This window comes from Molossus molossus, unplaced genomic scaffold (genome assembly GCF_014108415.1).
Source record: "Molossus molossus isolate mMolMol1 unplaced genomic scaffold, mMolMol1.p scaffold_m16_p_11, whole genome shotgun sequence".
NCBI classification, from domain to species: domain Eukaryota; kingdom Metazoa; phylum Chordata; class Mammalia; order Chiroptera; family Molossidae; genus Molossus; species Molossus molossus.
In genome coordinates this window covers 9,873,458-9,900,966 of record NW_023425346.1, presented here as the reverse complement: position 1 = coordinate 9,900,966, position 27,509 = coordinate 9,873,458, and the positions used below count along the sequence as shown (strand labels likewise).

Below are 27,509 nucleotides of genomic sequence, written 5' to 3'. Positions count from 1 at the left end.
TCGGAGGTTGGGGGCCAGCCCCCCTCCTGGAGCTCCCCTCCCCCACGGCACTTTTGGGGGGTGGGGATTATCTCATCCCGGCCGGGAGGTGGGAGTGCGCGCCGGCCGCCCGCCTCCCTCTCGTCTCCCGGCGGCGCTGGCCCGCGCGCGGCCGCCCCGCAGTATGAAGTGGTGCTGGCGGCTCCCGGCCGTGGCGCGGCCGCTGCGGCGGCGGCTGCAGGGGGGGCGCTGAGGGAGACCCCCGGAGCGGCGCGGCGGACGCGCTTCTCCCCGGCGCGCCCGGGCCTCGAGGCTTTTCTTCTCCAGCCGAGAGGACGCGGCTGTGATACGAAGGTAAGAAGCTCTCGGGTCTCCGCTGGCCTCGGCCCTGCACGACGTGCGCGAGGCTGTTACCTGGGGCGAGTGGCTCGTGGGAAGCAAGCCAGGTAGGGCAATCCGGAGGTACGAGGCTGATTGAAAAGGACGGAAAACAAATTAGGATGCTCTGCCCCCCTCCCCCGCCACCCCTCTTTCCCGGACCTCTGCTCTCGGAGCTCCTGGGGGGTAAGAGTTGGAATCTCGGTTATGGGTGAACGAAAGAAGGGATGGAGTAGGTCTGGAGATGGACTGCCCCACGGTACCTAAAGTCTAGGTAAGGTTTTAGAATCTTCTGAGTTTTCCAATGCTGATAGGATCCTCCTTTTTTTTTTTTATTGGCTTATTATGAGCGCTGCCTGATGCTGCATGGGGAGACTGTCCTACCATTGAAGTTTTAAGTCTGTTATGATTCTACCGATGTATACTTGTATTTAAAAATCTGTAGTTGGGGCAGAAAAGTTGAGATGTAGCTAAATAGACGTACCGATGCATTTCCCAGGGATTCCTTAAAATGGAACAGTTTACAATTACATAGATACATGTTTACATGTTTCTGGGAAACTTAGATGGGAGACTTTCTGGGGTTGCGTTATATGGTGACAAGTCTATTGCACCAGAACGATCTGTAGGATTTTCAAGCCCTTATGCTAGGAGAACCTGTACGTATGCACTATACCAACTGCTTTTCGAATCAAGAAATTGGAGTAATATTAGGTTTATGTGACTGGATCTTGGACCCAGTTGAAACAATACAGTTTAAAACATGTTTATGGGGGGAGGGGAACCCTAGAACACCAATGTATCCGACTTGTAAAAGACGATTCAAGTAGAAAGGAATACTGTGGCATTTTTTATCTTTAAGGTGCCTGAGAAAAAATAATTTTTTATATTTTTAAGCAGAGAAGACCTTAAAATAAATGATTATTCAGAGTCCAAAGTGTGCTTAATGGAAGAGAAGTAGATTATCAGTTAAATCTTGAATTTGAGTAATATAAAGTCAACCTATAGATTTTTTAAAATAAAAAAGTCTTTGTAAGCAAATGTCTGTGTATTGTACAGCATTTCTTTACTAACTCAGTAAAAGTGCATTTTGTGGACCTCATCATTTTTGGTCAGAATAAATTTATATGCCAATTACAAAAACGATTTTTATGTCTTTTCATTTTTTTCAATGGCCCACATATCTTTGTTACCGCTTTTGCACTGAAACGTGTGCATGGTCCCATAATATGATCTTGAGTGGTTTATAAGAAGAGAAACATGGTCTTATTTGTACATGGGAATATTTGTTATTTAGCTCATCTGTTTTAAACATTTGGCCACAAGGAGCCACGATAGTTTTGTAGTTCTTAATTAATATTAATGGAGTAGTTTAAAGTTTATTAAGATTTAAAAAAAAATCACAGGTTCCTCAAAAGCAGTAATGGATGAGGATATGCTTTTCTTACTGCCCGTTTTCTAACCTATTTAGCTTCTGAGTTGTGTGTATTGCATTGTTTCAGACTTGGTGGTTTTTTTCCTTGTGTTCTAATTTAATATCTTTTAAAATGTCCCTAGTAACTTTGTGCTTTAAATTTGTGACACCCAATTTCTAATTTAGGCTAGGCATAAAACCAGCATTGATTGAACACACTTGCTAAAAATACTTTCTGGGTCAGATGTACTCCGAATGCAGACTCAGGAAAATTCATTTGAACTATTCTGTGACCAATGTACACTTCATTATTATTGAAGGACTTTAAAAAACTATAGACTCTCACAAATTAAATTTTATTAGTTGAGGCATAGAAGCCTAACTTTTTTTGAAATGTATAAAATACTTTATGTGGGATTAAACATATGTGAACCCCCATGGATTGTTATTAAACTCTATGTGATTTGTATATTCAAAATATTTTAGTTTTGTCTACTAAACATAATTTGAGTTGTAAAGGACAGTACAATGTGCAGTGTTATCTATTTAGTATTTATGACATTCTAAACCCCGTAAGGGGGATCAGTGGTTATGTTTTTGAGTAAATTATCTTTAAGGAACAAAATAAGAGACTACTAGATAATTTCAAGGAGACACGGTTATTGAGGGGACTTGTTTTTCCCTCTGAAAGTTAATATGGTCAGTTTTAAACAAGAAAGCTTTAAAAAAAAAATATGTAGAAGTCTTGTTTGGTGGAAGTTTAAAGATGAATGTTTAAAATTTCTGCTTTAACTATGTTATTAGGAATGTAAAATTGGTAATCTCACTAGAAATTGCAAGTTATGTGACTTTATGAGGTGTTATTTCTTTATTTAATATTCAGTTAGTAGTACAGATGGTGAAAGTAATATAATGTAGAAATATTGTGGAATCATCTTTACTGATGTAGAATTACAGTATTTGGGAAACAGTGTAATATATTTTATTTTGCATGATCAGTCAGAATAGTCATATTTAAAATAGGATGAAAAACAGAGGGGAAATTTAGTCCATTCTTTTCCACCTCATTAGAGGCATTTCCTCCCACATTCATTCTTCATTTCATTATTCCTAAGTAGAAACACTGGAAGAGAGGTGCAAGCATTTGAAGAAATTAGCAGGAGCAGAATGAAAATGAGGTACTGTGGATTATCTTAAGGGGAAGGAAGATACTAATTTGAGTGAGTTATTGTGTTTGTATCTTTTAACAAGGAGGTTATATTGAGGAGTAGGAAGGAAAAAGGATTCAGAAAGAAGTGTTTATTATCTTTTATGTGCCAGACCGTGTAAAGAGGCTTTTCATGTTATCCCACAGAATCTTCAAGTACACTTTGTGATGTAGGTATTAATAATCCCCTGCTTTCCCCAAATGAGGGAAAGGAGAAATTAACTTGTGTAGTAAATAGAATTCAAACTAGTTCTGTCTGACTCTGAAGCCTGTTCTTTATTTTTTATTTAAAAAAATTTTTTTTTTATTGATTTTAGAGAGAGAGGAAGGGTGAGGGAGAGAGACAGAAACATCGATGAGAAAAAAACATTGGCTGCCTACCACATGCCCCTGACTGGGAATTTGACCCACAACCCTGGGCATGTGTCCTGACTAGGAATCGAACCTGCGACCTCTTGGTGCATGGGTTGATGCTCAACCACTGAGCCATACCGGCTGGGCTGAAGCCTGTTCTTTAGATCATACTGTCCAGTTAAACTTTCTGCAATGATGGAAATATAGTAAGTCCTCATATAGATAGCTTCTGTGACTTGAAGGAAAATGACATGTAATGAAACCAATTTTACCATAGGCGAACTGATATAAAAAAAAGTTAAGTTCTTAAGGCAGCTCATCAACAAAACAGCATTAAACCAAACAACATTATTATTTGTCTGCACTGTCAGTTATGGTAGCCATGTGCAGCATGGAGCATTAAAAATGTGACTATTTTATCTGAGGAACTGAATTTATTTTTTTTATTTATTTAATCCTCACCTGAGGACATTTTTGCATTTATCTTCAGGTAGAGTGGGAGGGGTAGAGGGAGGAAGAAAGAGAAAAACATCAGTGTGAGAGAGACACATTGTCTGGTTGCCACCCACAAACCCCAGCCGGGCCAGGGACAAACTGCAACTGAGGTAGGTGCCCTTAGCGGGAACCGAACCGTGTCTCTAGTCCGCAGGCCAACACTCTAACCACTGAGCTAAACCAGCCAGGGCTGGAGGAACTGAATTTAAAATTGTATTTAATTTTGGCCCTGGAGGGGCAGATAAGTTGGTTAGAGCGTTTTCCTGATACACCAAGGTTGCAGGTTTGATCTGGATCAGGGCACATACAAGAGTTAATCAGTGAGCGTCCAGTGTGGCTCAGTTGTTGAGAGTAGACCCATGCATGCACCAAGAGGTTGCCGGTTCAATTCTCTGTCAGGGCGGTTCGATTCTCTGTCAGGGCACATGCCCGGGTTGTGGGCCACATCCCTAGTTGGGGGCATGCAAGAGGCGGCCAATCAATGTTCTTTCTCATCTATGTTTCTATCTCTCCCTCTCCCTTCCTCTCTCTCTCAAATCAATAAAGAAAAAAAAAATATCAATGAATACTAACAGCAAATCGATGTTTCTCTCTCTCACTCCTCTATCTCTAAAAATCAATTTTAAAAAATTGTATTTTAATTTTAACCAGTTTAAATTTCAATAACCAGATGTTGCTAGTAACTACAATATTGGACAGCACAGCTTTAGATATTGCTGCCTAGAAAATCAGAGTTTTTAACATTGAATCTTCTACCAGCTTGTATATGACATTAGGCAAGTTATTTAGTTCTTGAGCTTCCGTTTAATTAATTGAAAATGAAGAAGTGGTCGCTAAAAGGTTATCTTGCTTCTTGCTCTAAACTTGTATGATTCTTATTAAAGTGTACTGTAACATTTAATTAATATTCATGAGCATTATATCTGAAAGGCCTTCTTCCCCAAACACTCACCCTTCATATAAATATTTTTGTTTGTTTAGTCAGTTTTTCTTTTTGATCAGAGTATGTATAAAGCACACATAAAGGATAATGGATTATTTTCCCGCATTTGTTTGGCGATTTGTTGTGTAACCGAAGGCAGTACCTTGGAACAAAGTTTGGATCTTTAAAGACCATGTTTCAGCATGCCACCTTCCCATTTAAGAATATGTTACAGTTCTCTGTTGCTTATCAAATTAATCCCAAACGTATCTGGTTGGCCTTGCAGGCTTTCTACCAACTTCATCTCACCTCTCTCCCTTTCTCTCTCTAAAACCATTTAAAATGCATGTCCTCAGGTGATGATTTTTTAAAAAGGAAAAAAAAATTTTTTTGTTTATTGGTGAATTATGTAGTGAACATTCATGTACATGTTAATTAAACAAACATTGAATGTCTATTCTAGGGATCAGTGGTGTACAGTCAAATAAACATGATTTTTGCTCTTGAGCTCAAATTCTAGGGTAGTAACACATGTCAACAGTTAACAATTACAATTGTAACAAGTAATAAGATCTGTGGGAAATAGCATTTGAGCAGTGTCTTGGAGGATGAGTTGGAATTGATCTGGGTAGAGATCATGTACTTTTTTTGCATGTACAAAAAGTCAGAAGTATAAAAGAATGCGTAGTGTGTTTGGAGAAATGCAGGTTGCCTTGTATTTGTCTGTCTCTGTCAATGGGATGGGTATTGGTGTCTGATTTTGTGTGTGAATCTGTGTGCCTGTATATCTGTGTTGACTATGGTAGGAGAGGAAACGTTGTGAGGGTCCCTGTTTGGACGATGAGTGGGATCATATTAAGACCTTTGGAACAGAGCTTCCCAACTAACTGGTAGGCCATGAATGGTTTACCATTATGCTGAAGAGCAAGATACCTGTCCTCTTATGGGTCTGGGCACATTGGAGCCCCCGGGTGATTTTGTGTGACCTTGAATAGTCTCCTTGGCTTGTCTCAGTGTGCTAAAAGTTTATTTTCTTTGGTGCCAAGTTGGGAAAATAATTAGGAAAAGCACTATTTTAGAAGCTCTTAAGTATTGGAAAGTTTATGGTACCTACTTATTCATGGCATTCCCACTATATAATCAAAAATAAAACCAATACCAAATTCTAAAAGAAGCATAAAAGAAGTCAAGTTCCTCTCTTCTCTCAGTAAGTACTACTTCACTGTTGCGTGTGTGTGTGTGTGTGTGTGTGTGTGAAATATCTTTTTTGTGTTCCTGCATTGCTAGTGCCTTATACACATGTTTTGTCTTCCTCTTAGAAAATCAACATTTACATTGGAGAGCAATTATAGGTACTTAAATGAAGGAATGATAAGAATTAGATGTAAGTTTTAAAAGGTAATGCTGGATTTTTTTTTTTAGATATGATGCAAAGGTGTAAGAGTAGTGCAAAGATAAGGTTAAAAATGGAGCAGAAAGACCAGTTAGGATGCTTTTGCAGTGGTCTAGGTGAGAGATGGTAAGAGCTGGAAATGAAGAAATGTGGAAATAAAAGTGAGGATGTTGGACTAAAACTGAAAACTGATTAGGTAGTTTCATTAGAACTGAGAGTCCATTTGGATATAGGGGAAAGAGGAAAAGAGTTGACAATGATGGTAAGATTTTATTTTTTGCCCTGCTGGGAAGGGAAGGCAAGGCCAAATAATTTTTATTTGTAAGTAAACCAGGCATTTTTCTAGGTACCAAGGTCGTTATAAGTTCTTACTGAATTTTTAAAATTAGTTTATTTTGAAATAATTTCAAACCTACAGAAAAATTGCAAGAACAGCACCAAGAGCTCCCAAGTTCCCTTCAACCAATTATTTTTTTCCCTTGAACTATTATTGCAACTTCAAAAATTTAAATAAAACTGCTTTTTTAAAGCACTTTTAGGTTTACAGCAAAGTTGAGGAGAAGGTACAGAGATTTCTCATAAACCCCATCCCCACACATGAACTTCAACCAAATTTTAACACTGTACTACATATATACTATGTATATATACAGAATTAGCCTGCATCTTGTTGTGCTTGACTCACTGTAGTGGGCTCAATGAAGCCTTCCTTTCCAGATGCCCATAGACAGAACCTTGACCCTTTCCCTCTTTCTGATATATCTTATTGGACTCTAAAATTTCAGCAAAACTACCTGATTATCTCTCTTTTGGTCTAATTTTTATTACTGCTTCCAGTCATTTCAGAGGAATGTACCATTTCTAATCTCATTAAACTGTTTCTGAACCATTTGAGAGCAAGTTGTTGACATGATGCGGATCACTCTTAAATAATCTAGTATGTATTTACCAAAACATGGACAGTCTCTTATGTAACCACCAAATCAGGCAGTTAACATGATATAACAACACTACCTTGAGATTCTCAGATGTCATTCAAAAATTTTCAACTGCCCAACGATGTCTCTTTACTTTTGGTCCGTGATTCAAATCAGAATCACACATTGCATTTAATTGTGTTATCTCTTTAGTCTCCTTCAGTTTGAAATATTTCTCTTTTATGAGCTTGACTTCTTAAATTCTGTTAGATGTCCCTTAACTTCAGTCCATAGTGGTTGCTCATGGGCATACTGAATGCATTGTTGACAAGAATATCATAGAAATGATGTGTTATTCTTAGAGTATTACTAGGAGACATACACTGATATTTAACCTTGAACAATGGTGATATATATATATATATATTTTATCCTTATCCGAGGACATTTTTGCATTTATCTTGAGGTAGAGGGAGGGAGAGTGGGAGGAAGAGACAGAGAAAGAAACATCGATGTGAGAGACACATCGAGTGGTCGCCACACACACGACCCCAACCAGGCCGGGGACAAACTGCAGCTGAGGTACTGCCCTTAGCCGGAACTGAACCCGGGCCTCTCTGGTCCGCTGGATGACGCTTCAACCGCTGAGCCAAACCGACCAGGGCTGAACACTGGTGATGTTTTACCTTGAACATCTTAAGTTCCTGTCTGTCATAAAGTCATCATTATTCCTTTTGTAATTTGGAACTTTTTTGTGGGAAGATCTCCAAGATTGTGCCATTGTTCTGTTCCTCGTCAAACAAACCTCTGTCCAGCAGCCTTTGAGTCCACTGATAACTTCTGCCTGAATTAGTTATTACTATGAGGATTGCCACCTGCATTTATTTGTTGATTTTCTACTGAAAACATGTTTCCCTTTCCCCCATGCATTCATTCATTTTTTTACATCAGCATGTACTCATGGATTTTGTTCCTATTCAGTGGGTTTTATTAGTTACCATTTTTCATTTTATTTTGATGTTCAAATTGTCCTAGATTTGGTTAATGGGAGCCCTTTAAGATGGCTCCTGTGTCTTTCTGACATGTCCCCATCCTTTGAATATTTCCGTACTTTCTAGCACAACAAGATGTTTCAGACTTTTTTTGTCCTTTTTCTGTCCCAGCTCTGGAATCATGTATTTTCCCAAGGAATCCTGATATCTTTTAGTGGAGGTGGTATTTAGAAACGTAGATTTGGATGCCCAGTGTGTTCATTTCTGCTGGGGTGTCATTACTTCTAGGGTGGACAGAGGTAGGAAATATATGTATATAGGTACACATCTGAATCTCTTCCTATATCTATATATATGTATTTTTTAAAATTCACACTGATACATCCAATTCTAATCCAGGATTAGAATCTCAGGATTCTTTCTAGTCTTACCCTATCTGTATTTATAAATCTCCAGCAGTGAGAAATTGACTCCCATTATCCTCAGTATATTTGCTCAGACTCCTTGTATGTGCCAATCTCCCAAACCTCAGGCTAGTTGTCCCTTGTCTGTGACCTCTGAGGCCTATGGCACGGGGTCCTCAAGGATGCTTTCAAGTTTGTGCTAGGAAGGGAATGGAACTTACTATTTAATTTGTTTGTTTGTTTATTTGTTTGTTTGTTTTGGTATGTGCCCCTAGCGGGAACCGAACCCGGGACTCTCTGGTCTGCAGGCCAACGCTCCAAGCGCTGAGCCAAACTGGCCAGGGCCGGAACTTATTATTTAATATTTTTATTTCCCTCATTTAATCTAAATAAAAATTTGTTCGAAACATGCTATCTCCAGTTTTAAAGGAGAACAAAGCTGAAATTGTTCAAAACAAAGGTGTGTGACTTTGGGCTTGTTACCATGTAAATAGTAGAGCAAATATTTTGATTTCAGATATGCATGATGCTGAAAGATCTTTGCTGGATTTTTATTTGTGTGTGTGGTTCTCCCCCCCCCCCCCCCCATACTACATAGCTTCTGACTACCTGAAAATAGTTTGGAATTCAAAACGGCAGGGTTTAGGGTTGTATATAGGTGGTAGTTGAAGCAGTGGGTGGTGGAACAATGACTGCTTATGAAGTCTAAGAGCACCCACCACTATTATTTAAAGGTTAAGGGATCTCAGAAAATGAAGCCGCTAAAGAAAATAGCATAGTGGTGAGAGAGGAGAGTCTAGTCGTGTGGTGGAAGGTGGTGAAGGTTGTGAAGGTTACAGGAAGGTGTCAAATGCTGCTGAACGAGATAACAAAAGTGCTTTGAATTTGACTATTGGACAATTATTGATAACCTAAGCTAGATGGTTTTCAGATGTGTTCAGGTAGGCTACCTGATTCAGGCTCAAATGAGATACTGATTAAAATTACCAGTTCCTCAAGTTTCATTGCATACCTTATAGATTCTTAAAAGGGTGGATGAGGAGTGAGAAGGTGGTTGCATAGGAGATCTGCTTAAATGTTGCTACGGTTATTCTGAGGTATACTAAAGTTTGAGATTATTATCTTAGAAGAGTTACAATAGAGAGGTGTGTTAAGAAACTAAATTGAGGCCCATCTGGTGTGGTTCAGTGGATACAGCGTCATCCCATGGACTGAGAAGTCCCTCCCTGTTCGATTCCTTGTCAGGGCACATGCCTGGGTTTTGGGCTCCATCCCCAGTGGGGGGCGTGCAGGAGACAGCCGATTAATGTGTCCCTCTCACATCAATGTTTCTATCTCTCCCTTCCTCTCTCTCTAAAAAATAAAAAAAGGAAGAAAAAAAAAGAAACTAAATTGAGGAAACTAGACATACAATGAATATAGACCAGGAAACGCTTAAGAAATTTGATCATAAGGGAGGAAGGAAGATCTTTTAGGTCATGGAGGATAAGGGGGCAAAACCAAGAAAAATATCTTTTTGTTTTTAAATCCTCACCCGAGGATATTTTTCTATTATTCTTAAGATAGAGCGGGAAGAAGAGAGAGAGAAAGAGAAACATCAATGTGAGAGAGATACATCAACTGGTTGCCTCCTGCACGACCCCGACCAGGGCCAGGGCCAAGGACAAACTGAAACCATGCCCTTGACCAGAATTGAACCGTCAACTCTTTGGTCTGCGCTGATGCTCCAACCACTGAGCCAAACAGTCCAGGGCAATATATAGATATGTGTGTGTATTTGTATATATATATATATGTAAATTTTATTTTTAAGACTATGTACACCTTAACATTTTTTGGAATTAAGAGAACGAAACTATAGTCGTTATTTGAAAGATGGGTAAGTAAAACTAGGAGCAATACCTGCTATCAAAGAAATGCCCTAAGTGAACAGACTTTGGTAAGTATCTGGGCTAGTTCCCTGACCCATTATAGACGATTGCCATCTTATGGTGAGTCTTTAGAGTAATCCAGGGGTCTTTGTTAATCTTATTTTATTAATAGTTAAATTAGTATTTTACCTTTTTGTTAAACAATTGTTAAGCGATTTTCTCATTTTTATTAAAACAAATTTTTTTCTTTTTAATTAAATTTATCGGTTAACATTGGTTAATAAAATTGTATAGGTTTCAGGTACATAATTCTGTAATACATCATCTATATATTGTATTGTGTGTTCACCACCCCAAGTCAAATCTCCTTGAATTTTTTTTTTGTCCTCACCCGAGGACATTTTTTTCTTTTCTTTTTTCTTTTTTTTTTTTTCAGGTAGAGTGGGGGAGAGAGAGAGAGAGAGACATCGACGTGAAAGGGACACATTGAGTGGTTACCACCTGCACAACCCAACCAGGGCCGGGGACAAACTGCAACCAAGGTACATGCCCTTGGTGGGAACCGAACCCGGGTCTCTCTGAACCGCAGGCCGACGCTCTAACCGCTGAGCCAAACCGGCCAGGGCTCCTCCTTGGATTTTAAGTATAGTCTTGTACATAGACAAGTCATCAGCAATACAATTTAAAAATATATACAGAACTGGAAGTGACTTCAGATGGAAAGCATTTAGATAGTCCAGAGTCAATTTAATGTATTCTTTGAGCACTAGCTAGGTGCCAGGCATTGTGCTTGGCAGTGGGGTTACAGAACAAATGAGACATAATCTTTATCCTCAGGGAGATTATACTTCTTTCTTTGGGGGAACTTAAAATTCATTATACAGCTAGAAATATATACAGATAAGTCATAGTTAACTATGTGTTAGTATACAGCTAAAATATGTTCAGATTAGTCATACAAAATAAGTGTAGTGGAATATTTTTATCAGAAAACTCAGGTTTCCCAAGTATTTTAAATTTTAATTCCTTTTTAAATTGGTAATATGGCTACTTGGTTCAAATTTCAAAATAATATACAAAGGTATATATTAAGAAGTCTTAGTACTACTATGTCTATCCCTCTCTTCTCTCTATAGGTAACCAATTTTATTTTTTGTATATTTTACCAGTGTTTATGCAAATAGAAACAAAATACAAATATAGATTATTATTTTCCTTGTTTATCTTTTATATAGAAGGCAGCATACTATAATAATGTTTTATATAATAATTTTTTATTTAAAATATACTTTGTAGATTTTTTTTACTTCAATATATAGAGAATTCTTCCTATTTTCTACATTAGGCTAATTCTATTTTATTTATTTATTTTTGTTAATCCTCACTCGATATTTTTCCATTGATTTTTAGAGAGAGTGGAAGGAAGGGAGGGAGGGATGGGGAGAAAGACATAGAGACATCGATGTGAGAGAGAGACACCAATTGGTTGCTTCCTGCATGTGGGATCGAACCTGCAACCCAGGTACTTGCCCTTGACTGGGAATCAGATCCATGACCCTTCGATTCATAGGCCAAGGCTCTAACCATTGAGCACACCGGCCGTAGCTCTGCTTCAGTTTTTTAGGTCCTTTTACTTGTGTGACTCATTTACTTTCACTCTTTTATGAATTAGTGCTTTCATAAGGCATTTTGCATTAATGACCTGTCTTACTTTGTTCACTTAATGTCCTATAATGCCTAGTTGGAGAAGCCTCTCAGGCTTTGTAGCCAAGCAAAATACTTTAAGCAAAATTTTAGTAGCTTAGATGAAAAATGGAAGAAAAAGAGAAAGGGATGAAACTGGGTATTTTGTTGAACTCTACTGGGTATTTTAAAGTATTGATATCTCATTTAATTCTTCCAGTAACCCTGTAGAGTAGGTAGTGTTATTCCCTTTTTATAGATGAAGAAATTGAGGCTCAAAACGTTGAGTTGTCCAGACTTTCACAGCTAGAAATGGCACATTTAGGTTTTGAAAGTAGGTTAATTTGAGTCCAGAATCTGTATCTTTCCTGCTGCTGTCCTGTTTTCTATCTTCTATTTTTGAATTTCTGAACTCCAGTCTTACAGCTGGAGCTCTCTGCTATCACCTATAAGCCTTTCATCAGGGACCGTAAAATTAGATGTGTGCTGCTATTGTGTTTTTCCTTATTGCTGGGATACCACCTGCTTATCTAACCTCTACAATAAGGCCCTGCTTGCCTGCATCAGTGCTTATTGCCTGCTACTGTAAGCTGTGGATACCATTTTCTACTTACTTGTCTAGGTTGCTTCTCACCATCACTGCTGAGTTTCCCTTTCACCCCTGATTTTCCCTGTTGTAGCCCTGTCACCACTTGAGCTTCAGTTTGGCAATATAAAGCTTAAGCAAAACTTCTGAAATTTTGGGGGATGATTTTATTTTTATTTCTTTCTTTCTTTTTTTGAACTTCACAAAGTCATATATTTTGTTTTTGTTTTTAATTAATTTATTTATTTTTGTTACAGATGTTTCCCCTTTTTCACCCACTGATTCCTCACTCCCTGTCCCCACCTTTGTTGTCCATGTCCATTGTTTATGCATACCTGCATATAAGTTCTGTGGTTTATCTCTCCCACCCACCCCCTCTTCAGGGGATTGTCAGTCTGTACCCCACTTCTACGTCTCTGGGACTACCCTGTTCCTCAGACTGTTATGTTTGTTATAGTCCACAAGTAAGTGAGATCATGTGATATTTGTCTTTCTCTGCTTGGCTTGTTTCGCTTAGGATAATACTTTCCAGGTCCCTCCATGTTGTCTTAAAGGATAAGAGATCTTTCTTTCTTACAGCTGTATAGTACTCCATTGTGTATACGTACCACTGCTTTCTTATCCATTTGTCTACTGATGGGCACTTAGGCAACCGAGGTATGTGCCCTTAGCGGGAACTGAACCCGGGTCTCTCCAGACTGCAGGCCGATGCTCCAATCACTGAGCAAAACCGGCCAGAGTGTACCACAACTTTTTTATCCATTCGCCTACTGATGAACATTTGGGCTGTTGCCAGATCTTAGCTATTGTAAATAGTGCTGCTACGAACATGGGGGTACATATATTCTTTCTGATTGGTGTTTTTGGCTTCTTAGGGTATATTCCTAGAAGTGGGATCACTGGGTCAAATGGAAATTCAATTTTTAATTTTTTGAGGTAACACCATATTGTTTTCCATAGTGGTTGCACCAGTCTGCATTCCCACCAGCAGTGTACTAGAGTCCCCTTTTCTCCACACCCTCGCCAACACTTGTTTGATGATTTGTTGATGGCAGCCATTCTAACAGGTGTGAGGTGATACCTCATTGTTTTTTTAATTTGCATCTCTCTGATAGTTAGTGATGTTGAGCATTTCTTCATATGTCTCTTAGCCATTTGTATGTCCTGTTTGGAGAGGTGTCTATTTAGTTCCTCTGCCCATTTTTTTTTTTTTTTTTCAATTTTAAAACTTTATTGTTGAGTGTAGAATGTATTACAGATGTTCCTTATTTTTCCCCCATTGACCCCCTCCTCCCCACTCCCGCCCCCCTCCCACCTTTTCCCACACTATTGTCTGTGTCCATTGGTTATGCATATAAGTTCTTTGGTTTATTTCTTCCCACCCCCCCAACCCTTTTCCCTTTGAGGTTTGTCAGTCTAGCAGTGAATTTTTACTTCTTAATCTCTTCACCTTTTTCACCCATTCTCCAACCCCCCTTTCATCTGGCAACCAACAAAATGTTCTCTGTATCTATGAGATGTTTCTGTAATGCCTGTTCATTTTGTTTGTAGATTCCATTGTTGATAGATATTGCCTTTTTGTTTGTTCATATATTTTATCTTTTTCTTCAAAAAGACCCTTCATCATTTCATATAATAATGATTTGGTGGTGATGAACTCCTTTAACTTTTTCTTGTCTGGAAAACTCTTTATATGGCCATCGATTCTAAACGACAGCTTTGCAGGATAGAGTAATTTGGTTGTAGGTTCTTGCTTTTCATCACTGTGAATATTTCTTGCCACTCCCTTCTGGCCTGCAAAGTTTCTTTTGAGAAATCAGCTGACAGCCTTATGGGAACTCCCTTGTAGGTAACTAACTGCTTTTCTCTTGCTGCTTTTAAGAGTCTCTCTTTGTCTTGAACCTTTTTCATTTTGATGGTGACATGTCTTGGTGTGGGCCTTTTGGGGTTCATCTTGTTTGGGACTCTCTGTGCTTCCTGGACTTGTATGTCTGTTTCCTTCACCAAGTTAGGGAAGTTTTCTTCCATTATTGTTTCAAATAGGTTTTTGATTTCTTGTTCTCACTCTTCTCCTTCTGGCACCCCCAAGATGCGAATGTTGGCACGCTTGAAGTTGTCCCAGAGGCTCCTTACACTATCCTCATTTTTTTGGATTCTTTTTTCTTTTTGCTGTTCTGATTGGGCATTTTTTGCTTCCTTATATTCCAAATCGATGGTTTGCTTCTTAGCTTTACCTACTCTACTATTGAATCTGTGTAAATTATTCTTTATTTCAGTTAATGCCTCCTTCATTTCTGACTGTGCATCCATCATTTCTGACTGGTCCTTTTTTATGCTCTTGAGGCCCTCACTAAGTTCACTGAGGTTCTCACTAAGTTCATTGAGCATCCTTATAAGCAATATTTTGAACTCAGCATCTGTTAGGTTGCTTATGTCCATTTCGCTTAGTTCTTTTCTTGGGGTTTCGTTCTGTTCTTTCATTTGGGACCTGTTTCTTTGTCTCCTCATTTTGCCTGCCTCCCTGTGTTTGTTTCTGTGTATTACTTAACGAGCGGTATGGGGCTAGCTGAGTCCAGATGCTGCTTGTTTGAAAGAATTCAGGAAAAACCTGAAGCAGGATCCAAGACAGGCCAATCCTATGGTTAAGCAAGTGGCAACAGCTTGGGTGGACCTGAAAGTTGGGTGGGGCGGGGCCTCAGGGAGTCACCAGGGCGGGGCTACCAGTGTGAGCCAAGTTGCTGGAGTCCCAGATATGGCGGCTGTCTGCCCCCCCCCCCCCCCCCCCGCAAGGGCTCACCAAAGGAACAAAGGCCTCTGACAGCTTGTTTGTCCGGAGAAAGCCCAGTCTCCAGCCCTCGCTCCAGTGCCAAACAGCTCAGTTCTTCCCTGTACGTCTCCGGTGCCCCTCGAGCTGCCTCCCCTCCAAGCTTGAGGGAGAGAGTCCTTTAAGTCCATGTGCGGGCCCTTTAAGGAGCTGCCTGGGGCTCCAGCTGCGTCAGCTTCCCTGAGCCTCAGTTCCTGCTGGTTTTTCCAGCCAGAAGTTATGGGGACTTCTCTTCCTGGCACTGGAACCCTGAGCGCGTCATCTGGTGTGGGACGGGGACCCCTCAGTCCTCAGGAAGGACCTTCTAACCACTGAGCGGAGGTATCTTCCTGATTTTTATCCGCCACACGTGGGTGTGGGACCAGCCTGTCGTGCCTCTGCCCCTCCTTCCAGTCTGGATGTGGCTGCTGCTTTAATTCCGTAGTTGTAGGGCTTCCATTCAACTTGATTTCAGGCGGTTTTGAATGATGATTGTTCTGTAGTTTAGTTGTAACTTGGATGTGGTTGAGGGAGGACACGATAATGCGTTTACCTATGCGGCCATCTTTACCGGAAGTTCCCTCTGCCCATTTTTTAATTGGGTTCTTTACCTTCTTTTTGTTGAGTTGTATGAGCACTCTATATATATTGGAAATTAACCCCTTATCTGATATATCATTGGCAATGATGCTCTCCCATACAGTGGGTAGCCTTTCCATTTTGATGATTGTATCTTTTGCTGTGCAGAAGCTTTTGAGTTTGATGTAGTCTCATGTGTTCATTTTCTCCTTTGTTTCTGTTGCCTTAAGTGATGTATCAGTGAAAATTCTGCTGTGTATGTCTGACATTTTGTTGCCTACATTTTCTTCTAGTATTTTTATGGATTCATGAGTCACAGTTAAGTCTTTTATCCATTTTGAGTTTATTCTTGTGTGTGGTGTAAATTGATGGGGGGGATGATTTTAAACAAAACTCATCATATCTAATCTGAACTTTTATAATATTTTCTGAAAGTACATTCTGGGAGTGGTCTTGTTCTTTTTAATCTTTCTTTACATTGTAGTCAGAATGATCTGACTTGCATATCTGATCACATTATACCCCTGCTGAGAATTTTTTTATTGCCTCTCCATCTGCATGTTAAGATGACATCTAAACTCACTTTCGTTCCGTGCTCGGTTTTGCTCAGTGGTTAGAGCGTCGGCCTACGCACCAGAGACCGGGTTCGGTTCCTGCTACGGGCACGTTCCTCAGTTGCAGTTTGTCCCCAGTCCCCATTGAGGTCGTGTGGGTGACAGCCAGTCGATGTGTCTCTCTTGCATCGATGATTTTTTCTCTCTTTTCCTCCCTCTCTCCCTCCCACTCTATCTGAAGATAAATGCAAAGATGCCCTTGGGTGAGGATAAAACAAAAACAAATAAACTCTCATTCAGCCCCTGTCTACTACTCCAAGCCTCACTCCTGGTATTCTCTGATATGTTCAGTGCCTTGCACATAATAACGTACTAGTTAATATTGACTGTACTTTGAGTGAATAAAACGAATGAATTTTCCAAGAAGATTAAATTTTTTGGGAAATACCAGATTTTAAAGTAATATTGATGTTCTTTTTATCTGTTTCTTTGGTTGCCACCCACATGACTCTGACCAGGGCTGGGGATTGAACCTGTAACCCAGGGATGTGTCCTTGACCAGAATCAAACCCGTGATCCTTTGGTCCACAATCCGACACTCTAACCACTGAGCAAAACCGGCCAGAGCTCGTTTTGGTTATTTCTTATCTCGTGGAGGTAAAATATTTTTACAAATTCCCAAGGATTCCCATATTGTTTTTTTTTTTTTTTTAATACATTAAGAGTTAATTTAGAACTTTATTTAAAAAAATTTTTTTATTGATTTCAGGGAGAGGGAGGGGGAGAGAGAGAGAGAGAGAGAGAGACCTCAAAGAGAGAGAAACTAATTGGCTGCCTCCTGTACCCCCTCCACTAGGGATTGAGCCTGCAACCCGGCTGGGAATCTAACTGGTGACCTCCTGGTGCATGAGACGACATTCAAATAACTGAACCATACTGTCAGCCCCAAATTGCTTTATTTACATTGACATTTTTAAAACTTCTATACTTGGTTTATTTTCATTTCAAACTTATTGTGCCTTTTCCAGCACAGTATATATTACTATGAGTTGCAGTGGCTTACTACAGATACTACTAGGCAAGTGGGGAATCTTCATTGGGAAGGGTTTTGTGATTTGGAGAAGTTTGCCCAGGTGATTCTGATATTGTGACTCATCTTGCATTTGGCTATTTTATGAATTTTGACCTATGTTAGCATAATTGTTTACAAAAGAATTGTGTGGATCAAAAATTTCTTATATGCAATTCTGAGATCACCGAGGCCCTGAAAAGTAAAGGTTTTTGTAATTAATTTGCTAGCCAACTTGACCTAAGATGGGAGGCTGATCAGTCTATAGTTTATTCCACTTACATTGAACAATTTTAAGGTTCTATAAGAAATTCCTAGACCCAGCCAAGAACGTTAGTTAAGATAAGATATTTGTGCCATATCATATCTCCATAAGCCAAATATTCTGAAATTCACAACATTTTTGAAAGTATTTTCAATAGTGTAGATATTTACTGGTTTGATGTTAGCACAGTAGCACGCTTGTGACAAATTCTGAACATTTTGTATCTAGCATGTCAATAAGAAATGCTACAAGTCGAAAATTTATTTATTTACAGTGTGAGGGAAATGACCAAGCTCCTCTGTTCAGAGTCCTTTAATGGTTTCCTGTCTCACTTAGAGTAAATAAAGGCTGCAGTTTTTACCATGGCCACCAAGGCCCTACATGATCTGTGCCTCCTGTTCTCTCTGAACTCATCTCTGACCACTCTCCTTGTTCACTTTTCTTAAGATACACTGGTCTTTGTGCTTGTTCTTCTCTCTCCTAGAACACCTTTCTCCCAAGTATTCCAGGCAGAGTGTCTACATGTTTCACTCCCTCACTTCCTATCAAATCTGATAAAAAATGAATTATTCAGTCATGCCTTTCCTGAATACCCTATTTAAAATTACATCCCTACTCCCACATTCCCTGCTTATCACCTTAGTTTATACTTTTATTTTTCAATTACAGTTTACATTTACTGTTATTTTGTATTAATTTTGGGTGTACCACATAGTGGTTAGAAAATCTTATACTTTACAAAGTGTTCCCACCAATATTTCAAATACCCACTTGGCACCATACATAGTTATTACAATATTGTTGATTATATTCACTATGCTGTATTGAACGTACCCGGTACTGTTTTGTGACTACCAATTTGTAGTTCTTAATCCCTTCAGTTTTTTTACCCAGCTCCCTAACCCCTGCCCTCTGGCAACCATCAGTCTGTTCTCTGTTTCTATGAGTCTGTTTCTGTTTTGTGTTCATTTTTTTTGCTCTTTGTATTCTACATATAAGTGAAATAATATAGTATTTGTCTTTCTCTGTCTGACTTATTTCACTTAGTATGATATCCTCTAGGTTCATCCATGCTGTCTCAAATGGTAAGATTTCATTGTTTTTTTTTTTTTTTTTTTTATGGCCAAATAATATTCCATTATTTATATACATATATCATAACATTTTTTTATCAACTCATCTATTTTTTTTTAATCCTCACTCAAGGACATTTTTTCATTCTTTGTTCAGATAGAGTGGGAGGGAGAAAGGGAGAGAGAGAGAGAGAGAGAAAGAGAGAGACATGGACGTGAAAGGGACACATCAAGTGGCTGCCACCCGCACGACTAACCAGGGCAGGGGACAAACTGCAACTGAGGTACGCGCCCTTAGCGGGAACTGAACCAGGGTCTCTCGGAACTGCAGGCTGATGCCCTAACCGCTGAGCCAAACCGGCCAGGACTGAATATGCACTTCTGCAAAGAAGACATATAGATGGCCAACAGACAAATGAAAGGATGCACAGTGTCACTAATCATCAGGGAAATATAAATTAAAACCACAATGAGATATCACCTCACACCTGTCAGAATGGCTATCAACAAACAATAAGTGTTGGTGAGGATGTGGAAAAAAGGGAACCTTCATGCACTGTTGGTGGGAATGCAGATTGGCACAGCCACTATGAAATATAGTATGGAGGGTCCTCAAAATATTAAAAATGAAACTGTCCTGTGACCCAGTGATTCTGAGTATATATACAAAGAAATCCAAAACACTAATTTGAAAAAATTATATGCACCTCTATGTTCACTGCAGCATTTACAATAACCAAGATATGGAGCCTAAGTGCCTGTCAATAGATGAGTAGATAGCCCTGTGGCCCTGGCCATTTTGTCTCAGTGGTTAGAGTGTCGGCCTGCGGACCAGGGAGTACCAGGTTTGATTCCGGCCAAGGGCACGTACCTCGGCTGCTGTTTGCTCCGGCCCCGTTTGGGGTTGTGCAGGTGGCAGCCAATCGATGTGTCCCTTTCTCTCTCTCTCCCCTCCCTCCCTTCTACTCTATCTGAAGATAAATGGAAAAATATCCTCGAGTGAGAATAAAAAAAAAAGAATGTTGGCCCATGGACCAAAGAGTCATAGGTTTGATTTCGGTCTGAAGATAAATGAAAAAAAAGTATCCTTCGGTGAGGATTTAAAAATATGATAATAATGAGTACTTTCATATTTTTTCTAAATTCAGTTTTGATATTTAGAGAAATAGTACTCAGTAATGATGATAATGGCTAACACTAACACTAACTAGGTACTTTTAAGTGTCAGGCACTACGTGAAGGATTTCTTAAGTATAATCTCATTTAGTCCTCAGAACAACTCATTTTATAGATGAGGAAACAGAGCCATTTAACAGCTATCCAAAGTCATAAATATAGTAACGCTTTGAACCTTAAAACAGACTGATTTTGAGCTGACAGTCTTAACTATTAAGCAATATTTCTTCCCATGTAAACTAATAATTTGTATTTTTATACTTTTGGCCCCTTTGCAGATCCCTTGCTCTTCTTTGAATCTAACTTTATTTGTGAAAGACTGATAAGGAGCCATTTTCAACAGTCTCATGAGAAAACATATGAGGTAATAGGATTGGATGGTAATCTGAGTGGATATAAAGTCAGTGGCTTTTCCTCTGTATCGACTTTATCCCACATTAAGATATACATCTTATGATAATTTCTAATCTATTCTATTAAAAATAAATATTGGTTTTGACCGCTGAGTTGATTTGTTAGTCACTGAGTCTCAACCTGCAGTCTGAAACATTTCATTAAACATTTAGGTTCTATAAATTTGATTGTGTTCAGTTACATAGAAAACTCTGCTTGTTTGAGATCGTTGCTTTCTAAGGAAAGGATAAAAATCTCTGGAGGCCAGCATTCTTTTATTTTTGATCTAAAAACATTCTCTCCACTAATCCCCTAACTAATAAATTTTTGCTGAAGAAGAAAGGCACACCAAAATCTTCAAAATGATACCACACTATTACATGGTTGGGCTGTTTTATACGGGAAAAAAAGAATGTTTTCATTGGCTAGTGGTACTTGCGAAAGATAGACTTGATTGTGGGAATCTCATATAGAGGAGACTTGAAGAACAGAAATTTAGAAAGTGGGGAGGGAGGGAAAGAGAACGCACTAGCGGCAGTTAGGTAATGAGCTACAGACAGGAGAGAGACAGTAGTTCTTTGACTCTAAAACAGTTTGTTTATATCTTTTTTAGCATATTATTTCACTGAATTATTCAAAGTTTCTTTTCTCAATTAGATTGTGAGCTCCTTGAGGACAGAGATCTAGATCTATACATATATTTTTTTTTATCCTCACCCGAGGACATTTTTCCATTTTTTGTTCAGACAGAGCGGGAGGAAAAGAGAGAGAGAGAGAGAGAGGAGAGATATGAAAGGGACACATGGAGTGGCTGCCACCCACACGACCCAACCAGGGCCGCGGACTAACTGCAACCGAGGTACATGCCCTTAGCGGGAACTGAACCCGGGTCTCTCTGGACCACAGGCTGACGCTCTAACCACTGAGCAAAATGGCCAAGTCTATATTTATATCTCTAGCATCTAGTACTCTGTCTGGCCATGAGAAGCTATTGACATGTTTATATGAATAAACAAGTTTATTGAAGGTACAGGATTAGGAAACTCTTCATGGGTCTTGGTCTAAGTCTCTCTCTCTCTCTCTCGTGTGTGCACACACATCATACTTTAAATACTATGATGTATAAATAGGAAATGAAATGTAAAAGATTAAGTAGTAAAGAAGTGAGAAGCTTTAGGTAAATAAATTTAATGTAAGAATTGGTTCAAATTAGATTCTTGTTTTGGAATATATAGTTTATAGTGAAGATCAAATTTATTTTGACATTGAAATTTAGTATTTAACAGGTCAGTAACACTTGAATAGAGGACATAAAAGGACATCTGGAAAATGCTGCCTGTACATCAGTGAATCAATGTGTATAGGTCCAGTGTTAATGTATGCATTCATGTCTCAGTTAATTGATTTGCACATGATTATGTAGGATATCTTTTTTGTTGTAGTATATACCATTCCTTAAGTAAGAAGCTTCTTGTATAAGTTATTGTACAATAACTATTATATAAATGTGTTTGGTGTGTTAAATATATAAAGATAAATTTTAGAGCAAAACTATTGCTACATTTGATATTTTTTTCCTCTACAGATATTTTTTTCTCAACCTTCCTAATGCTGCAACCCTTTAATACAGTTCCTCATGTAGTATGTGGGCATATCTGCATGTGGGCAGACCCACCTGGAGATGGATAGAGAAGCGGTGTCTCGGTGTCTGATGGTCTTAGGTGACCTCTGTGAAAGGATTGTCGACCCCCAAAGGGGTCGCAACCCACAGGTTGAGAACCGTTGTTCTACAGGGTATCAGTTTTATAAGTTGTAGTTTTGATAGCACTGCCCTAAGAGAATCTGACCCATTTAGTTTTATATTTAATTTTATATTGCTAAGTTCAGTTCAGAAGGGTTGAGGGAGACTTAAGTTGTGTTGTGTAAAAGCAACAAACTAAGTTATTCAGTCCATTATATTACACTGTCAGCATTTTATTTATTATTTGTTGTTGTTAATCCTCACCCAAGGATATTTTTCCGTTGATTTTTAGATAGAGCGGAAGGGAAGTAGGGAGAGAGAAAGAGAAGCATCAATGTGAGAGAGACATATCAATTAGTTGCCTCCCACATGACCCCGACCAGGGCTTGGGATAGAACCTGCAACCCAAGTATGTGCCCTTGACCGGGAATCAAACCCGCGGCCCTTTGGTCCTCTGGCTGACGCTCTTACCACTGAGCAAAAAACAGCCAGGACTATACTGTGAGCATTTTAATTTATAGTTATATTCAAAGCATAGTATATAATAAATTAAGAAGCAGGCAAAGGAGCCCTGGCCTAGTAGCTCAGTTGTTTAGAGTGGCAGTCTGATACACCAAGGTTGCAGGTTTGATCGCCAGTGAGAGCACATGCAAGAATCAACCAATGACTGATAAATAAGTGGAAAAACAAATTGATGTGTCTCTCTCTCTCCCCTCCTCCCCTTAACTTCATTCCCTTTCTCCTCCTTTTCTCTGTCCCTCCCTCCCCCCACCCCTTTCTCTCTAAATTCAATAAATAAACTTAAAAAAAATTTGAAAGACGGTTCATTTGAGAGCATTCCATTTAAAATAGCTGTAAAGGGTTGTCAGCTATCCAGAAAATTTTTGTGAGTGATAAATTGCTTCATAATTTTGGATAACAAAGGTTTTACTGTGTCTGCTTTTGTTAAGTATAAAAACAGAATTTGAAAGTAATGCTGTTTTTTATTATTTTCTCACCACTTTTTATTTTGAAAACTTTCAAACCTATGGGAAAATAGCAAGAATAGGATACTAAACACCCATATACTCTTCATATAGATTCACCAGTTGTACTCTTCATACAGGTTCACTGATTGCTAACATTTTGCTACTTTGCTTTCTCTCTGTGTATATACTTTTAAAGTTTCTGACCTAGGATTTCAAGATGGAAGCAGAGTAGGTGAGAGCTACTCTCACCTTCTTCTAGGACCAAACTGGAATTATAACTAAATTAAAGATCAGTCATTCTGAATAAACAACTGAAGACTAGCTGAAGAGGAATTATAACGAAGGATATACAGGAAAAGACACATCAAGACTTGTAGGAAGGGTTGAGTTGTGGAAAAGGCTAGCTGGCTCTGCTCCCATGGGTGGCAGCTGAGGTTTTAAAGGGATATCTCAGCTGCGAGGGTTCCCCTTGAGAAGCCTGGGGCCTAAACTCCAAACCAGGCTCCACAGCCCAAAGCACCACAGCTGGGAAGAGGTGCCCACATAAAATCTGGCTGTGAAAAGCAGTGGGGTATCTGCCCATTAGGAACAGATATAATCTGCTGGAAACACAGCACCCTCTCAAAGGGCCAACATGCAAAATTTTGTTAGCAGCCACTCAACCTGGGCTCTGGTGGAGGAGGGTGGAGCTGACTAAAGTTGCCTGGGAGAGTTTGGGGTTTGTGGCGGGAGCTATGGAGACATCTCCCAGGATCCCTGTGCTGAGTTGTTCTTCTGTACCTCATATGCCATTTTTCTTGGGTGGAGCACTCCCCTCCATGTGGCATCAGCCTAGGGCAGTGGTTTTCAACCTTCCTAATGCCGTGACCCTTTAATACAGTTCCTCATGTTGTGACCCTCAACCATAAAATTATTTTCGTTGCTACTTCATAACGGTAATTTTGCTACTGTTATGTCTTAGGCGACCTCTGTGAAAGAGTTATTTGATCCCCAGAGGGGTCGCGACCCACAGGTTGAGAACCGCTGGCCTAGGGGAAAACAGTTACCCCACCCTCTGAATTCCCTCTTGCCCCACCCTGCAGAGCTGAGGCCCTGCTGAAGAGTGAGCTGCCTTGGCTAGGGTGTAGAGGCCCAGGCAGTGTCAGGAAGTGCCATTGACTGAGTAGTCTGACTTTAGTGCAGGGACCGTTTTTCTCATTTTCCTGTGAACCAGACTGGCATTTCCCTGTAATGGGAGATCTATAGATCCACTTTCCTGGCTTCAGCAGACCCAACATCTAGGCTCCAGAGGCCCCACCCACCCAACATCTGGTGGCTTCATCCTGCTGAGGATAGGGCAAAATCTAGTACACACTGAGACTTGTGGGTCTGAGGCAGGGACCATACCACCTTTCCAAAAGCCTGACCAGTACCTCCCACTCAGGAGAGATTCACTAGCCCCATTCTCCTGACTGTCAGTGGCTCTATCAGTGACAACCTTACAGGCAGAGGTAGATAGAGGCAGTTCTCAGGATGCCTTGAGAATTCTGCTGCCATGAACTCAGGCCCTGTGCTGGAAAAAGCTGGCCTTGGTGCACAGCTTGGTCCTCAATTGCATACACCTGCACCTAGCAGAGGTAGTCACAACTTGTTTCATGAAACTCCGAACAGGTTGCTGAGGGCCAGACACAGACAGCATCTGACACTGGCCTGTACCAGAGTCCCTCCCAAGAGGTGCAGAACCAACACACCCAGTGACCAACCTCAGACAATATCAGAGCAGGAAACAATAAGCTTCACAAACAGTGTATCCAAAGGGAGATCTTGGCAGGCACAAAACCCTGCTGAGGTGAATTGTGCTTTGTGTGGTCAGAACCTGCACAGCAGCTCCTATGCAGTAGTTGGGGTTGTGCCTCACAGTTACATAGCCTGAGGGTCAATCCCACGCATAAACAGGCCAATAGCAATCAAGACTCAATTACAGCAGGAGGGCCCACATAATGTACACAAAGGACATTCCTAGAGCACCCAGCTCAGGTGATCAAGGAGGTTGCACCACTAGGTCCCACACCCACAGGACACCTACTATATAAGGCCACCCAATTGAAGACTGGGAGTCATAGTAGATCTAATACAGAGAAACAATTCAAAATGGGAAACAAACAAACAGACCCAAATGAATGAACAGGAGGACTCCAGAAAAAGCTAAATGAAATGGCGGCAAGCAATTTATCAGATATAGAGTTCAAACTAATGTTATAAAGATACTCAAGGAATTTAGTAGGAACTACAACAACATGAAGGAAGGATACAGAAATCATCAAAAAGGACCAGTTAGAAATAAAGAATACAATATCTGACATCACGAATACATGGGTCGTTGACAGGTTGCTCACTTGGTAGAACTTGTCTGGTACACCAAAAGGTTGTGAGTTCGATTCCCTGTCAGGACACAAACATAGGTTGAGGATTTGTTAGCTGGTCTGAATATGTACGGGAGACAACCAGTCAGTGCTTCTCTCACATTGATGTTTCTCCTTCTCTAAAACCAATAAAAACACATATCCTTGTGCGAGGATTAAAAACAAGAAAAAGAATATACTGGAAGGAATAAACAGTAGGTTGGATGAAGCAGAGGATCAAATCAGTGATTTGGAAAACAAGGAAGAAAAAAACAACGCATCAGACCACAAAAAGAAAAAAAATGAAAAAGAATGAAGATAGTTTAAGGGATCCTTGGATCAATATGAAGTGTAACAGCATCTGCATCATAGGAGTATTAGAAGGAGAATAGAGCGATCAAGGGGTTGAGAACCTATTTGAAAGGATAAAGACTGAAAATTTTCCTAACCTGGTGAAGGAGAAAGACACAGAAGTTCAGAAAGTGCAGAGTCCCAAACAAGATGAATCCAAAGAGGCCCACACCAAGACATATCATAATTTAAATGACAAAGGTTAAAGACAGAATCTAAAAAGCCAGAAGAGAAACAGTTGCTTACAAGGGAGCTGCCATAAGACTGTCAGCTGATTTCTCAACAGAGAGACATTTCAGGCTATAAGGGATTGGCATGAAATATTCAAAGTGATGAAAAGCAAGGACCTACAACCAAGACTACTTTACCCAGCAAGACTATAGTAATTTAAAATTGAAAGAGAAATAAAGAGCTCCCAGACAAGAAAAAGCTAAAGGAGTTTGTTACCATCAAACCAGTATTGCAAGAAATGTTAAAGGGCCTGCTAGGAGGGGGAGGAGGAGGAGAAAAACGAAACAAAACAGAGGAACATAGTTAAAATAAAAAATGGCAATAAATACATGCCTATCAATAATCACTTTAACTGTAAATGGCTTAAATACTCCAATCAAAAGACATGGGGTAACTAAATGGATAAAAAAAGCAAGACCCGTGTATATGCTGCCTACAAGAGACCCACCTCAGTGCAAAAGATACATATAGACTAAAAGTAAAGGGATGGAAAAGTATATTTCATGCACATGGAAATGAAGGAAAAAAGTCTTTATGTACATGACAAAATAGTCTTTTTTTTATCCTCATCCGAGAACATTTTTTGCATTTATCTTCAGGTAAAGCAGAAGGGAGAGAGGGAGGAAGAGAGAGAGAGAAACATCAGTGTGAGAGAGACACATTGACTGGTTGCCACCCGCACAACCCCAACTGGGGTCGGGGACAAACTGCAACCAAGGTACATGCCCTTAACAGAAATCAAACCTGGAACACCCCGGTATGTGGACTGATGCTCTAACCGCTGAGCGAAATGGGCAGGGCACAAAATAGTCTTTAAAGCAAAGATATAGTAAGAGACAAAGAAAGACACTACATAATGACAGAGGGGCAGTGCAACAAGAGAATATAACCTTTGCAAACATTTATGCACCCAACATAAGAGCACCTAAATATGTAAAGCATATCTTGATGGACATAAAGGAAGAGACTGACAGAAACAGTCTTAATAGGGAATTTTAACATCTCACTGACATAAGTGGATGTAGCTCCCAAATAGAAAATCAACAAGGAAACAATGGCCTTAAATGACACACTCGATCACATGGATTTAATTGTTATCTTCAGATCATTTTGCACCAAAGCAGCAGAATATACATTCTTTTCAAAATGTTCATGGAACATCTTCTAAGATAGGCCACATGTTAGGACACAAAACAAGTCTCAAATTTAAGAAGATTGAAATCATATCAGGCATCTTCTCTGACCATAATGCTACAAAGCTAGATATCAGTCACAAGAAAAAAGAACTGAAAAACACACAAAAACTAAATTACATGTTACCAAACAATGA

At 39.6% G+C, this 27,509-nt stretch overlaps 1 protein-coding gene across 5 annotated transcripts in view; it reads left to right on the top strand.

The window, feature by feature from the left end:
- The first annotated feature begins 266 nt into the window (after window positions 1-266).
- The window catches only part of PTPN4 (protein tyrosine phosphatase non-receptor type 4), a 251,441-nt gene continuing 224,198 nt past the window's right edge, over window positions 267-27,509 (top strand). For 2 of the 5 annotated variants that reach the window (XM_036254430.1, XM_036254435.1), the window contains exons 1-2: window positions 2,931-2,949; window positions 20,393-20,478. The gene's annotated coding sequence lies outside the window, so the exon portion shown is untranslated. Of the gene's footprint in view, window positions 334-2,930; window positions 2,950-20,392; window positions 20,479-27,509 lie in introns of those variants that run through there. The other 3 variants (XM_036254432.1, XM_036254433.1, XM_036254434.1) reach the window with 2 other exon arrangements.